Genomic DNA, 22,158 nt, shown 5'->3' with positions numbered 1-22,158 from the left:
CATTGATATACCAAGCTATGCTTTGGTCTTTATAACACCTTCTTACCTTAAATAATGTTAACTAGGAAAGTTCAATGCAGCCTTTAACTCAGCTGTTTTAGCATTTGTTTTCTTAGATTACACTCTGACCCAGTTAGGGATAAATAAAAGGAAGAACACCAAATAGCTTGATCTTTCCACAACATTGGTTGTATTTCTATAGCCAAAAATTAATTTTAAAATCTAATGGTTTGAATCCATAAAGGGTACTGGGTTAGTTTTGTTGTTGTTGTTGCCACATCTATTTATATAAAATAGGCTTGCTAGTGAGACCTGTATAGAAAACACTAAAGTGTTTTAAAGTGGTTAGGCTAACACTAAGTCAAAGTCTTCCTCACTTCCCAGTAGTACTTTTCAACCATTTCTCACAACAGTGTGTCTGTTTATCAGACTGGCAAATAGGACTGTGACACCACGAACAAACCGGCATGTTGTTTTGGGTGTACGACACATCATCAGTGCTTCATGACAGTTCTAGCACATATGATACAGGTTTCCCATTTCTGACCTAAAACAGTGGAATTTGCAAATGGACATTACCAGCTTCAAGATGGTTCATGTTTCCCTTCCTCCACTAACAGGAAAATATGAATATCTTTCTTAAATGCATAGGTTATTATGTAGCACAGAGGTCATAACCTCACTGAGGTCAGCAGAGCTGCCCTGATATCAGCTAAAGCGTAGCCTAAACATTGAAAGTGCAACATTTTCAGGCAAATTAACTTAAAAACTTTACAGCGGAATCTATTCATGTCTTTTTTCCATTTGGTGTCTCATAGATGGGGGAGCAAAGGATAAGTTCAGCAGCTCCAGTCCAATACCTTCATACCACCATCATTCTTTTAATCCCTGCTTGAGATCCTACCAAGCAATGAAAATGAAATAGGAAAGTAAAAAAGAAGAAAATTTACAGCAGGAGAAGAAAAATTTCATTAATAAAATAGACCTCTGTCTACAGGAATTCTACAGTTCTGTCCAGACTCACATCCAGTTATGTGATGGTAAGCTTACTTTTCTGAGCCTCAGTTTCTTCCTGTGTAATGTGAGGAATCACATTACAGTTTCCCCTGGATGTTGTGACCCTTAAGTCTTAATTTTTGCAGCACTATTGGAGATAAGTTCAAGCGAGAGTGTCTTATGAGGAGTGGCTGAGGGACCTGAGAGAAAAGGAGGCTGAGGGGAGACCTTATTGCTTTCAACAGCCACCTGAAAGGAGGCTGTAGGTGGGTGGGGGTAGATCTTCTCTCTCAAGTAGCAAGCGGTAGGACAAGAGGAAATGGCCTCAAGTTGTGCCGGGCAGGGTTAGATCAGATGTTAGGAATTCTTTTTTTTTTCATCGAAAGGTTTGTCAAGGACTGGAACATGCTGCCCAGGGAAGTGGTTGAGTCACCATCCCTGGAGGTGTTTAAAAAATGTGTAGGTGTGGTGCTTAGGGACATGGTTTAGTGGTGGACTTGGCAGTGCTGGGTTAACGATCGGACTTGATGATCTTAAAGGTCTTTTCCAACCTAAATGATTCTATAATTCTATGAAAGAGTTGCCTAATTATGTACATTATCCCCATGCTAAGTAACTACCTTGTCTTGAGACTACACAGATTACACTGCACTTATTTATTCTCTTATTAAGGCCAAATACTATGTCAATAAAATCACAATGCCTACAAACCTGAAATGTGGATGGAGAGGACCCTAAATGTCTGAGAAAGAACAAAAGGACATTTTGCAATATCCCTGGTGAGCAAGGTTAATGCTATCTTCAAAAAGTAATAGGGACTTTTTTAGTGGAGTCTCTCATATCTCATTAGTGATATCTTATCCGATTAGCACATTAGCAACATTCCTTTGTATTGCTTTAGCATTCATATCAGAATATGTTGTTGCTAACACAATGTTACAGAGGTATCATATTAGTGACTTTCATATCAGATTACTGAGTGAGGATACTAATAAGACATTCCGTTTCAATTAGTAAGGTAACAGAATTCCCTTCTTTCCAAGTCACTTCCAGCGTTGTTCCTAAATATAAGCTGATGATATGCATTAGTGGAGTAATCCCTTTACCATCTCAAAAGAACATCGCCCTTCAGAGATAATGTCTGCAGAAAGAAAGAGTTGGAAGTCGAGCCTAACATTCCTATCCTGCTAAACTCTGTGATCTTTCAATTTCCAGGGATGCTGAAGGCAAGAGAAAACTCTCTCATTAGGTACAGGACTACTGCCTTAGCTGAAAAATCGTGTTGTTTTCTGGGGTGAATATTGTGAAAGGGAAACCAGCACTCTGCAGGATCAGACTTTCAGGTGATGTGTTACAGCTAGCACAGAAATGCAGAATTACTTATTTTAGATTTCCTTCCCTCTTGAAAAATCCTGTTCAGAAAACTTTCACTAAAGAATCCAACAAATGACATTCATCCAAATTTTGAGAATTTGAAAATACTTTGGCTTTATATGTACTGATAGAGTCTCAGCATTAGTGTGCAATGCACAGCAATTGAGACTCAAAGCTGCTCAGAAATGCAGTTTGGAGAGGAAGAATGTAATTTGGTAAAACCCCCATACCTAGTATTCAAGAGATGCAAGCTAAATTACTAACTTTGGTATTACCTTCAATTAATGTGTGTGCACCACCGACTTCAATTTACTGTGACTAAAGAGGGACTTCGGAACTATTTGTTCTCCATCTTTCCTCATCAGCTGGCAGTTACAACAGGACATCCCAGCACTGTGATACAGTAATGGTCATGTGCCTGTACAATACTCTTCCTCTTCTTACCATGGCAGTCGCAACTATGTAAGCTTCTACCGTATCTCACCTATAAATCACAGATACAGATGCTGACTTTCCTCCAGAGGATGCACTGCGTTTTCCACAGACTGAGGTTAGGATGATGTATTGAAATAAAAATATTCCCCAGATGTTTGTTCAACTCCAAGGACATGCCTACCACTTTTGCTAGCTGGAAGTCATGGCCATGTGTTGCATTTTCTCTCCTTTGAAGGCTTTCCATGAAAGGCCAAGTTCATAAGCATCATCTGTGATACGTCTGGCAGTCAATACAAAAATACTATAAACCAAATTCATCTTTTATGTCATCTATGAAGTAGATGATGATTTACAGCATATCCCCGTCTCAAAGCAGTAATGAAATATATGAATGAAATGTTAGCTACTTTTATTTCAGTGTAAATATACTGCCCTTGCTGATTATTAACCTCATGAAGTAAATTAAACAGACAGCATATACTAGCAGATTGAGCACTGCCTCTGCTTTGGTCTTCACAAATTAAAGAGATACTCCTTAAAAGAGTCTCAGAGCTATTCCTGACATCACATGGCACCGCCATTGTTCTAGTGATAAGCTCTTGCCAAAGACATTGTAAGTCATGAGTGGAAGTTAGCTGAGTTTTATCTGCTGTGAGCTGGATTCTCTGCATAATGCAGTCAGGAGCAAAATGTGCATTGGATTTGATTATCCAGGGGTAAAGCATTTGGACTTTAGCTTTTATTAAAACTAAAGGTTTTAAATATTAGTTAATATAGACTTGGAAATTTCAAATTAATATAAAGCTGGCCAACTCCATGCAAAACAGACATCTAGCAGTTTCACCTTCTTTCACTGAGATCTCTAACCATAGTGCTGCACCCATCTCACTTTTGTTTCTTTCCTTTTACGTCCCTGAATACTGAATTATTTTTTGCATACTGCTCGTTTTTTAATAGAAACAGTGTAATTTAGAATGTCCAGTTATCCATTACTTAAGTCAACTCAGAGTGTGTTACTAGTCAGGTTAATTTCTCTCAATTTGAAGTATACTCAAAATTTCTTTTCTTTTCTTTTCTTTTCTTTTCTTTTCTTTTCTTTTCTTTTCTTTTCTTTTCTTTTCTTTTCTTTTCTTTTCTTTTCTTTTCTTTTCTTTTCTTTTCTTTTCTTTTCTTTTCTTTTCTTTTCTTTTCTTTTCTTTTCTTTTCTTTTCTTTTCTTTTCTTTCTTTTCTTTTCTTTTCTTTTCTTTTCTTTTCTTTTCTTTTCTTTTCTTTTCTTTTCTTTTCTTTTCTTTTCTTTTCTTTTCTTTTCTTTTCTTTTCTTTTCTTTTCTTTTCTTTTCTTTTCTTTTCTTTTCTTTTTTTCTCCTTAAATGGGCATTCAGTTACTAAAGATTCAGAATGGATGCCTGGGGAAAAAAACAAAAACAAGAAAAACAAGAAAGAAAACAGTTTAATTTGCTTGTACTCATCTGACTGGCAGACTACTGGCCACATTGCAATATCCTGCATTTCTTCCTGCATTTTCTTCAGTATTAGGGAAGGACAAAAAGGCATTCAGGTCAGGTCATGGCGCTGAATTTAGTTGCTCCTACTTAGGTGTCCGAAGCCAAAGATATCAGTGTTGACCTGGAAAATGACACCCACATGATACCTAAGGCAAACTGGAGCAACATCTGCAGAAAAAATGCAACAGCCTGTCAACTAGACATGGTTAACTATTAGGGCACCTAAGTCAAGCCTCTGCATTTTCCAGCTAAATATCCTTCTAGTCTGCATTGACTAGATGTCCATTGACTATAATGGGTGCTTAGACACTGATTTCTCCTATAATACACTTTACTTAAATTTAGGCATCTATATCTGCTAGCAGATGTCCTCCCAAAGGATGAAATAAAATATATATATATATGTCCATATCCCTTGGGTGAACATTATCAATGAGAAATAGATACCCTTTCTTTTTATATTAGAAACTGTAGTAATGTCCATTACCAGCACCCCTGCAAAGTATTGTAGAAGATCACAAAGCATCTGTATTACCAAAGTTTTAACCTAAAAATAATGTAAAAGTGATATGACTTTACTGAGCACTTAGAGAACTTGGATATGAAGCCTGACTACTTGCATAAGTTGCCTAGTGAAGAATAGAAAAATAACATGCTAATCTAACAAATATACAATACATTTTCATTTTTGGAAGTGTTAATGTCAGCAAAACAAGAACTCATGACTGTTTGTCATAAGAGATCACAAAATAATCACAGAAATTGCTTGTTATTTGAATGAATATTCATGAAAAAATCCATTATTTGCATATCCCTAGTAATTATATTCTTCTACAATTAAATTTCCCCCAAAAGGCTTATAGGAGGATGCAGGATAATTTCCTTATAGTATAAAATGTTATAGACTTAGGTTAGATAACTGCCCTAATTTTAGCTATCCATTGGTGGCTATAATTCCATGGAGAACTTGGTAATGAGTAAATTTGTTAATACCTTTCACAATACAGACCCATTTGCATTTAGCACTGAAGTCTGGAATCCTTTTGCACTGAAAATACTGTATCAATCCCATTAGTAGCTACCAAGAGTTGTAACCAACCAAACAGCTAAAAGTAGTGTTTAGAATATGCTTCAAAAGGTAATAATAAAATATTACTGTCTCTGCCATGTGAGATCTGGAACTTCTGGGAAGCAATTCCTCAAAAACACAAGAGGAGAAGAATAGCTGAGAAAAGAAAACAAAAGAATAGCTGAGAAAAGAATAGCTGAGAAAAGAAAAGAAGAAAATAAAAAAGAAAAGAAAAGAAAAGAAAAGAAAAGAAAAGAAAAGAAAAGAAAAGAAAAGAAAAGAAAAGAAAAGAAAAGAAAAAGAAAAGAAAAGAATAAGAAAAGAAAAGAAAAGAAAAGAAGAGAAGAAAAGAAAAGAAAAGAGAAGAAAAGAAACTAAAAGAAAACCCCAACTAACTGTTATTCTTTTGATTTGGAAAAAACCCAGCAATATGAAAAAAGATATGCACTTTAGTTTCAATTCCTCTGTAAAAACCATTTGTCTTTCATTTTTTGATACTTTTAATACTTTACTTTTAACTGAAGTTCATACTTAGTAGCAGATGCTGTTTTCAATGTGAGAACAGAAAAAAAGAATTGTGAAAATTCATCCTAATAGAATAAAATTAAATATTCATTACTTGCTTGTTTGATGTAACTTCATTACAGCTTTTATTTAGATGTCCACGAAGCTGTTTGCAGTACAAATATCATGTAAAAATTCATTGGTTATTTTCAGTATTTTTGAATGAAAATAAAGTATGAATGCCTGAAATATGTATATTGGATATAAAAGACACCAATATTTCTTACTTTATATCAATATTAAAACTATAGAAATACTTTCAAAAGGAGAGAGGCCAGTAAGAAATCTGTAGTATCAGAATTTCTTGCTGAAATTTTCAAAACCTCTTTTTATTAATATCTTCATGCTCCATAGGAGTCACTAATAAAATTTCTATTTAATGAAATAATTCTCCTAAATACCATATTCAGATATTCTGCTTTCAGAAACAATGAAGCTTTCATAAATGCGCTGTACAAACTGGTAGCAGACATATCTTGCCCTGGAAGGTATGAAACCAGCATTTGGCTCAGAGCTGGTTGTTCTGAGGTCACCTCTGCCTTCTTTTTGCAATTTATCTGACTTTATATCATTCCTTCCCTTGCTGTGTTCTTTGGTAATGAATGTTCAGGTCCATATTGCCTTTGCGATCTACACCAAGGGAAAAAGTTTTCTCCTGGGCTGTTAGGAACTAGTTTGTGTTTATATTATTCCTAAAGACCAGACCTGAGAATTATCACCAAAAAGAACAATTGGTTTAGTGAGAATTGGAGAGACTAAATATGCAGTAAAGACAACCAAGGAGCAAAATGGGTGGAGAAAACCAAACTGGTAAAATGGGCATAAAAATTTTTAAGACTCATTTCTTGGCAATGTTGCACATTGATGATTTAATGCCATGTTTCACTATGTTCTCCTGATTTCTGATTCTCCTGTTTTTAGAGGCAGCATTTGTTTTGTCTATAAAATCCTTGATGCTTTGTCTTTTGAGCTCTGAAATTAAGAATTTTGGCAATTGTGAATCCATCATGCTATGACTGATGACGATTCTCCAAAGAAACACAGTAACTAATGCATGCTTAAGTGAGAAACTTAATTTTACAGTAACTAATGCATTCTTAAGTGAGAAACTTAATTTTACTTATCTGTTTATTTATTTATTTATAACTACAGGGCTCTAGTATTATTATTTTACATTGAGGTTGTTTATTGGTTTTGAAGTGGCTTTTCTGTGGGGTTGAAATTGTTCGGGATAAAAGAATTCTAAAGCATCTAAGTTATATAAATATGTATGGAGAGATACAAGCTGTTTGTATGCACAATAGGATGGTAATAAAAGCAATCTGTGAGCTTCTTCCAATAGTGATCTCTTATAACCACCCACTGTTTAGTCATTTTGTAATAACATGATGGATGAAAATGTTTCAAAGCTGAAATACCAAATAGATCTTCTTGAATTGCATCTGCGGATAGCAAAATAATGCTGGAAATACATAGATAATAAGGTCTCCATTCAATATCTCTAACCAATGATACCCTGAAAAAGCAGATTCTATAAGCTAGTATGAGGCTGATGTATCCCACAGCTGGTGATAGGTTTGTTTAATTTAGGTTAGAGATCTAGACTTAATGTGGCTCTTTCCCAGTTACCAGAAAAACTGGGATTTTCTGGTGCATTCTCCACTCTTAAATCCTACACCAGATTCTTTAGACTTAGCTATAGACCTGGAGATATGGTGTAAGGAGCATCTTCAAGTTGTGTCAGACTAGGTATGGATTCTTTGCAGCTCTGCATAATCACTTCTCCTAAGGAGTATGAAAAGGCAATGTAAAATGGTATCAAACACTTATTATTTTGATTTGGCCATGTGTTCAAACCATCTTGCATTCACTTTAAAGAGGTATAAATGGCCCCAAAGTTTTCAGCTGAGTGGTGTTAACTTAATCAATTTTAACCTGGCATGATACTTTAAGCACCATGGAAAGAAATATAATTCATGTATATAATGTATGAAGCCAGAAAGAGATCTTTAGATTGTCAAAGTTATACTTCTGAATTGGGTCTAACAACTGTAATCAAAAATTTTCATTAGGTCTTTTATACTAATTAAAGGAGCTAAAGACACTGCAGAGGCTTTACAGGACGACATTCTGTTCCCAGTGAGCTTTGTAAAACCTAGAAGCCTAAAATGGAATTCCTTGCTCACCCTGGTGTAACTTCTGTGGTGTGAGAATACCAGAATTACATCAGAATAAATCAGATGTTTGTAAGAAACAAATCAGGTCCTGTATGGTCATTTCTGGCAGCAGAAAACTCAACAAGTTTTTGCACAGTAACAGTAATTTTAAAACATGCAAATGGGGAAAAAAATGCATTTTGAAACTGGGAAAAAAACAACCAACCCAACCAAAGAAACAAAAAACCAAAACAAAACCCAAAATCCACAAGAGAGCTCTAAAAAGCAAAACTACAGAAGACTTTAAAAAAGTAGCCAACTTCATTTATATATGCAAAGACTCCAGAGCGGATGCAATCGGTGCTACATATTTTTAGTGGGCAAATACTGTAACCTGGTAGAATGACCTACAGCTCAGCTAACATTCCTTACTATCAGAAAATGCCTACATTTGCTGTAAGTACTTTGGCCCATGGGAGATACAAACTTTTAGACAGAGTTTAAAGGTGTAAAACAAACACTGGTTTAAGTTCTACAGTACACAACCATGGCTAAAATGTAATTAGTAAAAAATGCTAGGCAAGAGCGTTGTGTGACCAGAACTATTCAATCAGAAACTGCTGATTGAACATATATAATCACAATCAAAGCCTTTATTTAAATAGGGGTTACAGTCCTAATAAAACACAAAGGGAAATAGGGGCAGAGGGCTTCTAGACAGGTAATGAAAGAAAAAATTAAACTCATCCAATTACATCTGGGGAAAAATCCATTACCTATAACAGTGAGAGGACAGCCCCAGGAAAATTCAGATGCAAAACTAATAATGAAGGCGCAGTGTCCTTTCAACAGATTCTAAATGAGCTCTAATTTTCTTACATCCACCATTCCCAAACTATATAAATTTCAACTAAGCAGAAAAAAAGTGACATGCTAGCACAATTGTTATTCCAAACAGGCACAGCTGCTTGCTCACCTTAATTAGACCTAATCCCAAAAGGGAACCAATCTTTCCCTATTTTCTTCGATGAGCTCACCTGATTTACCTCAACTTTTCTTTTCTAATAGGTTTTGCCCTAACCTTTCAGCTATTGTCGTTTCAGAAATTCTAATGGGAACTGAAGAGCTGCAGCTCCCTTGTGCTGTTTTATCCCTTTAAAAAAAAAAAAAAAAAAAAAAAAAAAAAGAGCGACTTTTTCCCAAATGTCAAAATCTTACTGAGGTGAAGAGGCATTTGGAGGTGTGATGGGATGGAGGGAGAAGCTGAGAACAAAGACAGGGGGAAAACGGAACACGGTGTGTGATTTTTTATACCTTATTTTCTGCAATTCTGGGTCAAATCAAGACCTTGTCTTCAACAAAACTTCTGGGAAAGTATGGATTGCAGAAAAGACTTAGGTTAGCAGGATCTGACCCCTGGATGCTGTGCCAATGCACAATTTCTCTGTGTCTGTGACAGTTATGGGAAGAGAGTTTCAATACCCACAGAGGTAAGTATAATATAGATATATGTTTATCTCTTGGTTTTGTAGACCTCCACAGCAAGTTAGGTAATTATATCTGAAGAATAAACTTTCTCATTGGTTCTCTGGATTAGAAAGAGCATCCAGAAGAGCAGAGCAAGGTCCTGAACCCTACCTTTCATATTCAATGTGTTCACTTTCCTAACTTCATCCATCCACTCCCAAGTTTTTCGATCAAAAGTGGCAACAGAGACACTCATTTTCCACACAAGATGTCAGAGTTTATACTGTGGAGACATTCATAAAGAACTGAACTACAAATACTTTTTAGAACCAAAATATAATTTAGAGAAAAAAATCTTCCTTGTAACACAAACCAGTCTGTTAGGATTATCATCAGGATAGTTTTCAACTAATTTTGCTTTGCTGTTTCAAAGGAAAACCACACACGTGGCTATAAACTCATTTGTAAATATAGTCTCTTGTCTATCAACATGTACTCTCAAAATATATTTTAAAAAACAACTGCACACATTATTTTTGCTTACATTTTTTTCCCCACCTCTGAGTTTAAACTTACATTTGCTGTGTCTGATTTTGGGCATGTGAGTTCAGCTCATTTGGAACTGATGAAGCTAGTCATGAACAAGAAATTAAAGGACCTAGAACTATTTCCAGGAACCAGGTCTATGTATATCCACAGTGCCACCTTTGTCAAGATAACACTTCAGTGTTCCTGAACTCCCATTGACTCATAGCCATTTGATTTCAGACCAACTGCTTTGACTTAAAACAGTTATTGCAATTGAGAGACAAGAAAAATAATAGCATCTGAATAGCCTCACCTTCAAATGTATATGTAAGCAAACATATACACCAGCCTCCAACACACCTTCTAAAATGTGCTTTACCTATTCAATGTACCTTACAAGTTCATTACAAACGAAAAAATGTGGATGTTTCTTTTTAAAAGAATTTTGTTCTGTAGCTTGTGGAGCTTTTGCACAAATGGTGAAGAGTAATGAACCTGAACAACACTGGAAACTTTTTCTAATGTGAAAATGCATTCAGTTGGGGGAGTGGGGGTATATACCAAGTACTTGTCAAGATACACAGTTCTTTCTGAGTGACAAAATATATAACGGGGAAAGAAGTAAGTGAAGATTAAAAGGGGAGAGAAAAGAAGGGAAGAATATGTCTATTTGCATTTAATACAAATTCTTACAATTAGGAAATGGTAGAAATGGAAACTTTTATTATTACAGAAAATTTTGCCTCAGTCTTCACCAGCAAATGGTCCAGCCACACTGCCCAATTGCCAGAAGGCAGGGACTGGGAGAATAAAGAACTGCCTGCTGTAGGAGAAGGTCAGGTTCAAGACCATCTAAGGTATCTGAAGTTGTACAAGTCCATGGAACCTTATGAGATGCATCTGCAGGTCCTGAGGGAACTGGCAGATAAAACGGTTAAGCCACTATCCATCATATTTGAGGAGTCATGGCAGCCCAGTGAAGTTCCTACTGACTGGAAAAGGGGAGGCATTGCCCCCATTTTTTAAAAGGGGAAAAAGGAAGAGGTGAGGAAATACATGCCAGTCAGTCTCACCTCTGTGCCTGGCAAGATCATGGAGAAGATCCTCCTGGAAACTGTGCTAAGGTAGATGGAAAGTAAGGAGGTGATGAGTGACAGCCAACATGGCTTCACTGAGGGAAAATCCTATCTGACAGATTTGGTGGCCTTCTATGATGGGATTACAGTGTTGACGGATGAGTGAAGAGCAACTGATGTCATCTACCTGGACTTGTGCAAAGCATCTTTGTCTCTAAACTGGAGAGACATAGATTTGATAGATGGACCAGTCAGTGGATAAGGAATTGGCTGGATGGTCACACTCAAAGAATTGCAGTCAATAGCTCAATGTCCAAGTGGAGACCAGTGATGAGCGGCGTTCTTCAGGGGACCATACTGGGATGAATGCTGCTTAATGCTTTGTTGCCGACAAGGACAGTGAGATTGAGTGCACCCTCAGCAAGTCTGCTGATGACACCAGGATGTATGATGCTGCCGACACGCTGGAGGGAAGGAATGCCATCCACAAGGACCTGGAGAGGCTTGAGAGGTGGGACTGTATGAACCTCATGAAGTTCAACAAGGCCAGGTACAAGGTCCAGCACATGGGCCAGAGCAATCCCAAGCACAAATACATGCTTGGTTGAGAATGGCTTAAGAGCAGCCCTGAGGAGAAAGATGTGGGGGTATTAGTTGACAAGGAACTCAACATGGCCTGGCAATGTGTGCTCGCAACCCAGAAAGCCAACTGAATCCTGGGCTGCATCAAAAGAAGCATGGCCAGCAGCCTGAGGGAGGTGATGCTCCCTTTCTACGCCACTCTTGTGAGACCCCACCTGGAGCACTGTGGCCAGCTCTGGAGCCCGCAACATAAGGAGTCCATGAACCTGTTGGAACGAGCCCAGAGGATCCTTTCCTCTGAAGACAGGCTGAGAGAGTTGGGGTTGTTCAGCCTGAAGAAGAAAAGACTCCAGGGAGACCTTATAGTAGTTCTTCAATACTGAAAAGGGGTCTACAAGAAAGATCGGAAAGACTTTTTAGTAGGGCCTGTAGCAACAGGACAAGTGGTAATGGTTTTAAACTAAAAGAAAGCAAATTTAGGTTAGATATTAGGAAGAAATTCTTTAATATAAGTGCGGTGAGACACTGAAAGAGATTGTCAAAAGAAGTTGTGGATGCCCCATCCCTGGAAGCATTCAAGGCCAGGCTGGATGGGGCTTTGAGTAACCTGGTCTATGGAAGGTGCCCCTGCCCATGGCAGGGTTTTTGGAACTAGGTGATCTTTAAGCTCCCTTTCAAACCAAACCATTCTGTGATTCTACAATTTAGTTGGGGCTTCCACAAGACAGACAGCTGGAGTCAAGTACCTGAGAATGAAATGCCAGTGAGGTACTCAATATGAATTTATGCCATCAGTGTTAGAACACCTTGGAAGAATGACAGAATCATAGAAATATTTAGGTTGGAAAACACCTTTATAATTATTGAGTCCAACTGTTAACCTAACACTGCAAGTCCATCAATAAACCATGTCCTTACGTGCCACATCTATGTGTTTTTTAAACACCTCCATGGATGGTGACTCAACCATTTGCCTGAGCAAACTGTTCCAGTGCTTGACAACCCTTTCCATGAAGAAATTTTTCCTAATATCCAATCTAAAGTTCTTCTAGCACAACCTGAAGCCATTTCCTCTTGACCTATCACTTGCTACTTGGCAGAAGAGACCATCCCCCACCTGCCTACATCCTCCTCTCAGGTAGCTGTAGAGAGCAGTAAGATCCCCCCTCAGCCTCTTCTTCTCCAGATAAACAACCTCAGTTCCCTCAGCCGCTCCTCATAAGACTTGTGCTCCAGACCCTGCACCGGCTTTGTTGTCCTTCTCTGGACATGCTACAGCACCTCTGCATCCCTCCTGAAGTGAGGGGCCCAAACCTGAACATAGGATTCGAGGTGTGGCCTCACCAGTGCCCAGTACAAGGGGATGATCACTTCCCTTGTCCTGCTGGTCACACAGTTTTGGATACAAGCCAGGATGTTGTTGGCCGCCTGGGCCAGCTGGGCACATGGCTGGCTCATCTTCAGTCAGCTGTTGACCAACACTCCGACATCCTTTCCCATGAGACAGCTTTCCAGCCACCCTTCCCCAATCCTGTAGCACTGTGAGGGGTTGTTGTGACCCAGGGACAGGACCCGGCACTGATCCTTGTTGAACATCATACAACTGGCCTCGGCCCATCGGTCCAGGCTGTCCAGATCCCTCTGCAGAGCCTTCCTCCCCTCCAGCAGATCAACACTCCTGCCCCATCTTGGTGTTCCTGCAAACTGACTGAGGGTGCATTTGATCCCCTTCTCCAGATTGTCAATAAAGACATTAAACAGGATTGGCCCCAGCACTGGGCCCTGAAGAACACCATGTGTGACTAGTTGCCAGCTGGTTTTAAGTCCATTCAGTACCACTCTTTGCGCTTGCCCACCCAGTCAGTTTTTTTACACAGTATAGAGTACACTCTTCCAAGCCATGAGCAGCCGGTTTCTCCAGGAGAATGCTGTCGGAAATGGTGTCAAAGGCTTTACTAAATCCCAGGTAGACAATATCCACAGCCTTTCCCTCATCCACTAGGCAGGTCATCTTGTCTTAGAAGGAGATCAGGTTCATCAAGCAGGACCTGCCCTTCATAAACCCATGCTGGCTGGGCCTGATGCCCGACTTGTCCTGTATGTGGCATGACGGCACTCAGGAGATTTGCTCCATAACCTTCCCCAGCACCGATGTCAGGCTGACAGGCCTGTAGTTGCCTGGATACTCCTTCCTGCCTTTCTCATAGATGGGCATCATGTCGGCTAACCTCCAGTCTTCTGGTACCTCCAAGGTTAGCCAGCACTGTTGAGAAATAATGGGAGTAGCTTGGTGAGCTCCTGCACTGGCTCCCTCAATGGTGGGTCTCATCTGGCCCCATAGACTTGTGTGTGTCTAAGTGGAGCAGCAGGTCACTGACCATTTCCTCCTGAACTGTGGGGACTGCGTTCTGCTCCTCATCTCATCCTTGTCTTCCAGCTCAGGGGGCTGGGTACCCAGAAGGAAACTGGTCTTGTTATTAAAGACTGAGACAAAAAATCTTTAAGTACCTCAGCCATTTCCTCATCCTTTGTGGAAGTGCCTCCCACAGGAAGAACATTAAACTTAAGCTTTAGGCAGTGTGTGACTTCTACATGAAATAATCTTTACAAGAGGGAAGAGAAGCCAAGGAAGTGCCATACTCACTGGGAAAAGAATTGCATTTTGTGGTTTTGAAACTTTTGTGACTGTCCCTCTTTGTCTCTTGTCCGTCCAACACATTTTAATTCTTTTAATGTTCAGACGAATAAGAACGATGCTCTCCCCTTATTAAATGGCCATCACCATAGTGATTAGAGTGGTTTATTTAAGGGTGAGAAATGTGGGCTTGAATCCTCTCCAAAGGAGGAAGGAACCTAGCACACTTGTTCTGGGAAGTGTTAAAGAATGAATAAATCTTCATCTTTGGCCAGTGTCTGTCTGGTCTAACATTGAGATGAGACATCTTGAGAAGCTTTACTGTGTGAAAATCACACTGTGACCACTGTCCCCACTTACCACAGCCAAACTTGCAAGTGCCCTGTGGTACACCGAAGACTGGGAGAGAAAAAGCTGTAAAGATGGGAATGTAGTGATGACTGTTTGGGTTTAACTGAACTGGATGCTGTCTGTCTGGGGCTCCAGTGCGGTGTTCCTGGAGATGACAGTGAATACCTGAATAAAGTACCTGTTGTTTTAACACAGCAATTTCCTACCTAACATAAAGAAAAAAATTAGGACACCTTCTTCATGTAAGAAAGTATTTAAGTACGATCTTCATTTTAATTTAACTTTAAGCATGTTTAATACATTCCTGAATCAGGGCCACTTAGGTAATTGTGTGGCATAATTGCAACAGCCTACTTTAAAAGCTCTGTGTAACACCACAGAAATGTAATTCCTACTGTCTGTTTAAGGAGGTGATCTATAGCTTAATGTTAGTATAATCGTCATTTGATACAGCAGTTGCAAAGATTGTAACATCTACTGAACAGTGCTTAAAAAAAAAATAAATACATAAAATAGCAGAGTGTAAATTTCTCTTAAATTACCACTCCCCCCTGCCCCCATGCATAATGCATCAAATATATTTAGCACCAGTGAACCGGGTAACACTTTCTTAGATGACTCACTATCTTCATGTTGGAGTCACATTCCTTTGCAGAGTATAAAATGTGTTACCCTTGGGACCAAAGAGATTTGAAAAAAAAAAAAAATCGGGGAGAATAGTTTCACATTCATTATTTAAGACAGTTCTTGTATCGGGTTTGCATGGCAAAGTTTTGTTGGGTGGAGCAGGCCGGGGGGTTGGGGGGGGGTGGGATGTGCTGCAGGGGCGGCTCCTGTGAGAAGCTGCCCGAAGGTTCCCCGCGTCCGGCGGAGCCGAGGCCCGCGGCTCCGAGCGGGACCCACCGCTGGCCAAGGCCGAGCCCCTCAGCGACGGTGGTGGCGCCGCGGGGGGGACGCGTTTCGTCAGGGGGGAAAGTTGCTGCCCAGCAGCGCCTGCAGCGGGAGAGAGGAGCGGGGTGTGCGAGAGCAGCAGCCCCGCAGCCCCCGGGCCGGGGCAGGGGGAGGCCGGGGGGCTCCGGGCGCCGCAGCAGCGGCTCCCCCAGCCCGCGGGGCGGCCCCCGGCGGGGCGGGCCGTGCCCCCAGCCCGCGGAGCCCCCGGGGGAGCAGCTCCCCCCCCCCCGCAGCCCGGGCAGGGCCCCCCCCGGGGCAGGGGGTGCCCGCAGGGGGCCGTGACCCGCGGGCGGCGGCGCTGGAGCAGCTCCGGGCAGGGCCCGCGGCCCCGCGGGGAGAGGAGCCCGGGCCGGGCCGGGCTGGGGCAGGGCCGGTGCCCCCGCGGGGGGCCGGGCCGGGCCGGGCTGGGCCCGAGGGGCTGCGCCCGCGGGGGGCCGGGCCGGGCCGGGCAGGGGGTGAGGAGCCCCGGCCCTGAGGGGCAGCAGCGGCGGGGACAGCGCCTGCGGGGGAAGGGAAGGGAAGGGGAGCAGGGGGTTACGGTCTACTTTTAATTTTCCTTACCCTATTCTGATTTGATTGGTAATAAATGGAGCTAATTTCCCGAAGTCGAGCCCGCTTTGCCGGTGAGGGTGATGGCTGAGTGATCCCTCCCTGCCCAGGATCCCCTCATCACACCCCCTCCCCCGGCCCAGCTGAGGAGGGCAGCGGCAGAGCGGCTGGGTGGGCACCTGGCGTCCAGCCGGGGTCAGCCCATCACACTTCTCCAAAATTAAAATAGATTGTGAGAAAGGCATGGCTTATTGTTCTTGTTATTATTACTATTATTTAAGAAAACGGCCTCTAGGCACTTTAACAAACCATCTTATAGCTTGCATTACTTATAACATTTTGCACTGTAAATTTCTTTTTGTTTCTAAAATATGTATGTTTTGGAAGGCTTATAATTAACCATAGTCCATCATTTATATTTTGATGCAATCATGTGCAACTGAAATAAAAAACCCATATTGATGCAACTAATTAAATAAAAGTAAAATCGTATAAAGTTTCATTATAACTGTAATTGATTTGTCAACTGAGTAATATAGCTAGATATATTACTCTGTTGACAAATTAAGTTAAAGTGATAATGACACTTAGCCTGATCCTTATTTTTTATTGCATTCCTTCCAGATAATGTCTCATTTCTTACAAAAAAAAAAAAAAAAAAAAAATTCAACTTTTCTTTTTGGTGCCTTATAAGTCTGTGGATTAAAATTAATATATTAAAATCCTTCAACATTTCTGTTTCTTTTAATTGAAGTAGAATAAATTACAGTAGTTAATTGGCTTTTGCCGAAGTTAATTTGATAGTGGTGATAGAATGCAGTCAAAATACATGTACTGTCCGTAGGTGCAATAACATTTAGATAAGCAGGTAATTAAACCACCTAGAATCTAGAGGCTTTCAGTCTCTCCTTCATCAACAAGGAACTTGTCTTGGAGAATGAATGCCCCTGGCTTGGGGCTCATTCTGTATACGACAATATGTTTTCCTTCAAGAAGGATGCTGCAGATTTAGGGAAGCAGGAAGGAGCTGCCCAAGGATACCTGTGACCTGTCATGGTAAGTGGTGAGTGATGGATCAGCAAGAGGTAAAAGAGGATCAGTTATTCAGTATTTCTCTTCATACAGGAACTTGAGGACGAAAAAAAAAAAAAATTCTAATTTTCAAAAACTGAAAGCTTACCACGATGGGTTGACCTTGGCTGGCTGCCAGGTCCCCACCAAGCCATACTGTCACTCCTGCTCCTCAACAGAACAGGGAGAGAAAACAGGCTTAAAAACTCACATGTTGAAATAAAACCAGTTTAATGAAAGAAAGCAAAGGAAGGCCACCTGTGGAAACAAAGAAAAAGAAAAGAAAATTTATTCTCTACCTTCCATCAGCAGGTGATATCTAGCCACTTCCTGGGAAGCAGAGCCTTGGTATGTTTAGTGGTTGCTTTGGAAGACAAACACCCTAATAATCAATGTTTTTCCCACTCCCCCTGCCACATCCTCCTTCTTTCTCTTAGCTTTTACTGATGAGCACAACTTCATATGGTATGGAATATCTCTTTGGACAGTTTGGGTCAACTGTCCCAGCTATGTCCCCTCCCAAGCTTTTGCCCACCCCCAGCCTACTGGTATTTGGTGGGGCAGGGTTTGGAGAGACAATCTTGATGCTACACAAGCATAATTTAAATGTTGTGATGTGAACAGTGTTATAGGCTTCAGCCATTTTGCCTTGTTCAGTTTCAGTCCATTGCAATCGTAATTAACGATTAAGCATATATTTATTTTTTTAATGTCTTAATGGAAACATTTATTTTTTTTATTATTTAAAGAAAAATATTTCTAAATCTGGATATCCTTCTAAACATAAGTTGTTCCAAAACTTAAGGAATTTTGAAAATTTGCAAGCATTTTGTTTTAGAAGTGGGGGGGTGTCTTTTGCATTCTTTTTTTTTTTTTTCTTTTTCTCTGTCCAAACTGAAAGCATTTGAAAAAACAGTTGCAGTTCTCCAAATGGCTTTATTTTGCATGTACACTGAAAAGAACAGTGGGTGAAAAATACTATCTAGATCCCAAAGATACCTAATTCCAAGGTCATGCGTCTCCTGTATTTCAAAATCCACAGAACAGAAGCTATAAAAAACTTCATTCTTCTGAAGCCAAGAAGTGTCCCTCACTCAGTGTTGAGAAATGTCTAGAATATCAACGCAATTGTACGATACAGTTGTTCCCAGTTCACAGACAACACAGGCACGTTATAGCCCCCAGCTATTCAGTACTGGCTCCAAAGCACTCAACTGCTCATGCATTTAATTCTGGAGACCATCTCAATCGAAGCACTACTGTGCTGGCCGTGGTGGTAACCATTACACTTACATTCAAGCACCATGCCCTCACAGTTGAAAGTTTTAGCCAAACCAGGAATAAGGTCTTCCATAACAGTGCAACCTTTCTCTGTTAAAAATCTCTTTTAATCTAAGACAGGCACAGTTTATTGAACACTTAAATCCTTAAAATCATCCTCTAGATAAAGGACAGGGAGATAAGATAACACCATATTGCTCATTGGTTTGCAATCCACACAGTGTTAATCTACTAGCAGTGCTTGTTGGGCGCACCACCTACTGAAACTGAGCTCAAGTCCTTCAAAATAAGAAACATGTGTTTCTGTTGTTTCAGCCAAAATGCCACTGTCAGCAGATGAAGGTCAGCGGTCATGTCATGACCTTTTTAAAGCATTCCAACAACGAGAGAAATTTTTAGCTGCTGTTTTTACACAGTATGAGACAAGGAAATGCAGAAACTTGTGCTGTGTTGGGTTTTTTCCGCAGATCATGTTATCTGTATATCATTCCCAAGACACCTGGGTCTTCAGCCTCTCCAGGGACCTCCACTTGCTAATGGCACTTGCTCCAGGGTCTGTTTTCAGACTCATTCTTGCAGGGACTGGACTCGCACACTCCTGTCCAGCTGAGGGTTAGTGCAGAATACCATCAGGTATTCTTGAGAAGTCAAAAACACCTTCCAAGTACCTGAATCTAGACACTACATGGTACGACTGCCTTCCTGTTCATTTCATCATTTATTTGTACATTCCATCATGGATCCTCCTGTTAAATATAAATTTTTTTTTACTGTATACCTACCCATTATTTGCTTCTTAATGAGTTAATTACTGTATTCATACGTTAGAGGACTCAAGCCCCAGCCCCTACCAATATGACATTCTCAGTTCCAGATGCATATTTTTAAGTACTGTATTTATATACTTTCAGGACTACATAGTGTTCAACATACAATATCTTAGTTGGCATTCATAGACCTTTTTTATTCTTTTGATGGATTGCAAACATCCTGTTCGTTAGTCTATTATCTAGCTGCATATCAGTCATACCTCTAATCTTTATGTTACTTCTGTTGCACAGAAACCATAAGAATCTGTGTTTCTCAGGTTTGCATAACATTGCTTTAACATACACATAGCACTTAAATCAGTTTGCAGTGATGTGTCTCTTGCTACACACAAGATACAGAAAGTGCATTTGATTCAGCAGTAAATTGCCACATCTTATTCTTTTTCCAAGGGATGTTAAAAAGGAGAAGAATATAAATTATTCAACTTTTCAACATGGTACTATAAGTATTTCACCTTTTTTAATGCGAACCACCAACTTGTCCAAGTGCTGTCTGTCTTATTTGTTTGATGCTAAAACTGAGGGACAGTGTAGATAAAACACTATTATATTTACCATAGAGATTGTGGGTCAGACTCTCAGATGAACCACATTAATGATGAAAACAAACAAATACAATTTAATTACCTGCAATCAATAGAACAAATTCTATATGCTGCATGCAAGATGTGAAAAACAGCAAATTAAACCTCTGTCACAGCCTGCAAGCATAAAAGCACAAAGATTCCATAAGTAAAATATGATTGCAAAGCAAACAAAGTAACTGCAAAACCCAACCAGATCATCTCTTCCTTTAGGAGCAATTTTTTTCTAAATTACCTAAGTAACACAGCTTTACACGTCCTATTTTCATAAATCATTTAAGCATATAGGATCCCAGTGGGATCTAGACTCCAAAGTACCTATGTGATTTATGTGTGTACACAGAAGTCACTTAGGTGCTTTGGAGAATGGTACTTCTAGATTTTTCTCATTTCCAACCTAAAAAGAGGAGGAAGTGCCTCATATTGTTGCAGGATTTTTCAGTGCCCAAATAATACTTCGGGGGTCATCTTGTCACTTGGTTAAGAAAAAATTTAAGCCAAAAAGACCACCTAACCTCTTTTGAGGAAAAAAAAAAAAACAACCAAACAAACAAAAATCATAGATCATCTCGTGCAGGGCTGTCACAATGATTTTTATATACAATCAATTCACAATGAGGCTAGATTCTGTGCTGGTCTTTATTTCATTGATATGGGTTTGGGTTGGGTTTTTTTTGTTTGTTTGTCTGCCTTCATGCATGTATTTATTCATGCTTTTTATATTCATTTCAAATCTTTGAAGTAATTTCTTTGACCATCTTCTAATTGCTTATAGGCAATCAAAGAAAGAAGGGCTACAAACTAAGAAATGATGTTCAGAAATATTCTTCTATTTTGTTTTTTGTTTTTTTTTTTTTCTTTTTAAACAGAACTAATAGCATATCTTTGCCTTTCAGAAGTGTTAGGAATACAAAAATATGGTATAAGAAACAATATTGATTGTTTTAGTAATAGATGATCTAAATGCAGTGACATTGTCCTTTTTATTAAAAAAGAAAAAAAATACTACTTTTGCTATTTGGGGAGTAGTTGTGTATAACCATTCACAGGTTTATAAATGAAGAATGAAAATCTGAGATTTAGGTACATTCGGTTTAATTTCTTCCTACTGTCCCCACTACAGCAAGCATCCAGCCAGGTTCCAGCATGAGAATTACTATTCTGTAAGGAATTAGAAGGGGTAAAGCCAGTAAAAACAAGTAACAAAAGTGTCAGCAGGTACAAGCTGTGTTATTTCTATTTTAAAATATATCTTCTACCAGTGTGGTATAGGAAGTACAATCTTAAGCTTCTATGGCCAGATGCTGAGTTCCTTCCCTTTGCTGTAGATCTGGAATAGATACTTGATGACCACAATATTTTTCTTGCTTTACACTACTGTGCCTGAGGTCAGAACCTGGACCCTTGACATTCACCAAACCCCCTCTAGCCCAAATGTAATTTGCACCACTGGTGAATTCATTTTTCCGCCTCAGACCTTGAGTCTCCTTCCCTAAAAATTCAACAACACAATACCAGAAAGTGTCAGTGTTAGAAAAGGTATTTTGCTGTATGATACGGAACATAATTTCCTCCTCCAACAGATTTCCAATCTAAATAGTCTCTTATTTAGAATCCTGCGTGCAGTGGTAAGTGACGTTTTGGTACCCAGCTAGAAATGAGCAATAACATTCAAATGAAAATTGGAAGCTGAAGATCTAATCATTAACAACAGATGGTTCAACTTGAATCTGATAAACAAGTTGCTGGTCCCCGTCACCGCCCCCCCCCTCCCTCCTTCTCCCTGCCCATTTCTTTCCCTTTCACTTGCATATGTTTGTGTGTATGCAAGTTGTTTTACTACAGTCAAATCAACAGGGGAAAGAGGGCTTCCAAAACCAAAAGGTAAACCTCAATGGTAAATCTGGAATACATTCAGATGGAAGTGGAAAACACTTGAGCATCTGATGCTGAGGTGTTTGGGATTTAATTCAGGCAGTTCAGTTAGCACAGTGGCAGTTTTCTTAGGCTCTGGATTGCCTCCCGCATTGGTCCATGTCCCAGTATTCTCAATGTACAACCTGCTCCACTAAAAAATCCAAATATGAGAGACTCTGCTCCACTCTTGGATGCCTATATGCAGTACACAGTGAAAGGCAGTTGGAGACCTATAAG

The sequence above is a fragment of the Falco naumanni genome, chromosome Z (assembly GCF_017639655.2).
Source record: "Falco naumanni isolate bFalNau1 chromosome Z, bFalNau1.pat, whole genome shotgun sequence".
NCBI classification, from domain to species: domain Eukaryota; kingdom Metazoa; phylum Chordata; class Aves; order Falconiformes; family Falconidae; genus Falco; species Falco naumanni.
The sequence above is the reverse complement of the archived record's forward strand: the minus strand, read 5'-3'. Positions refer to the sequence as shown.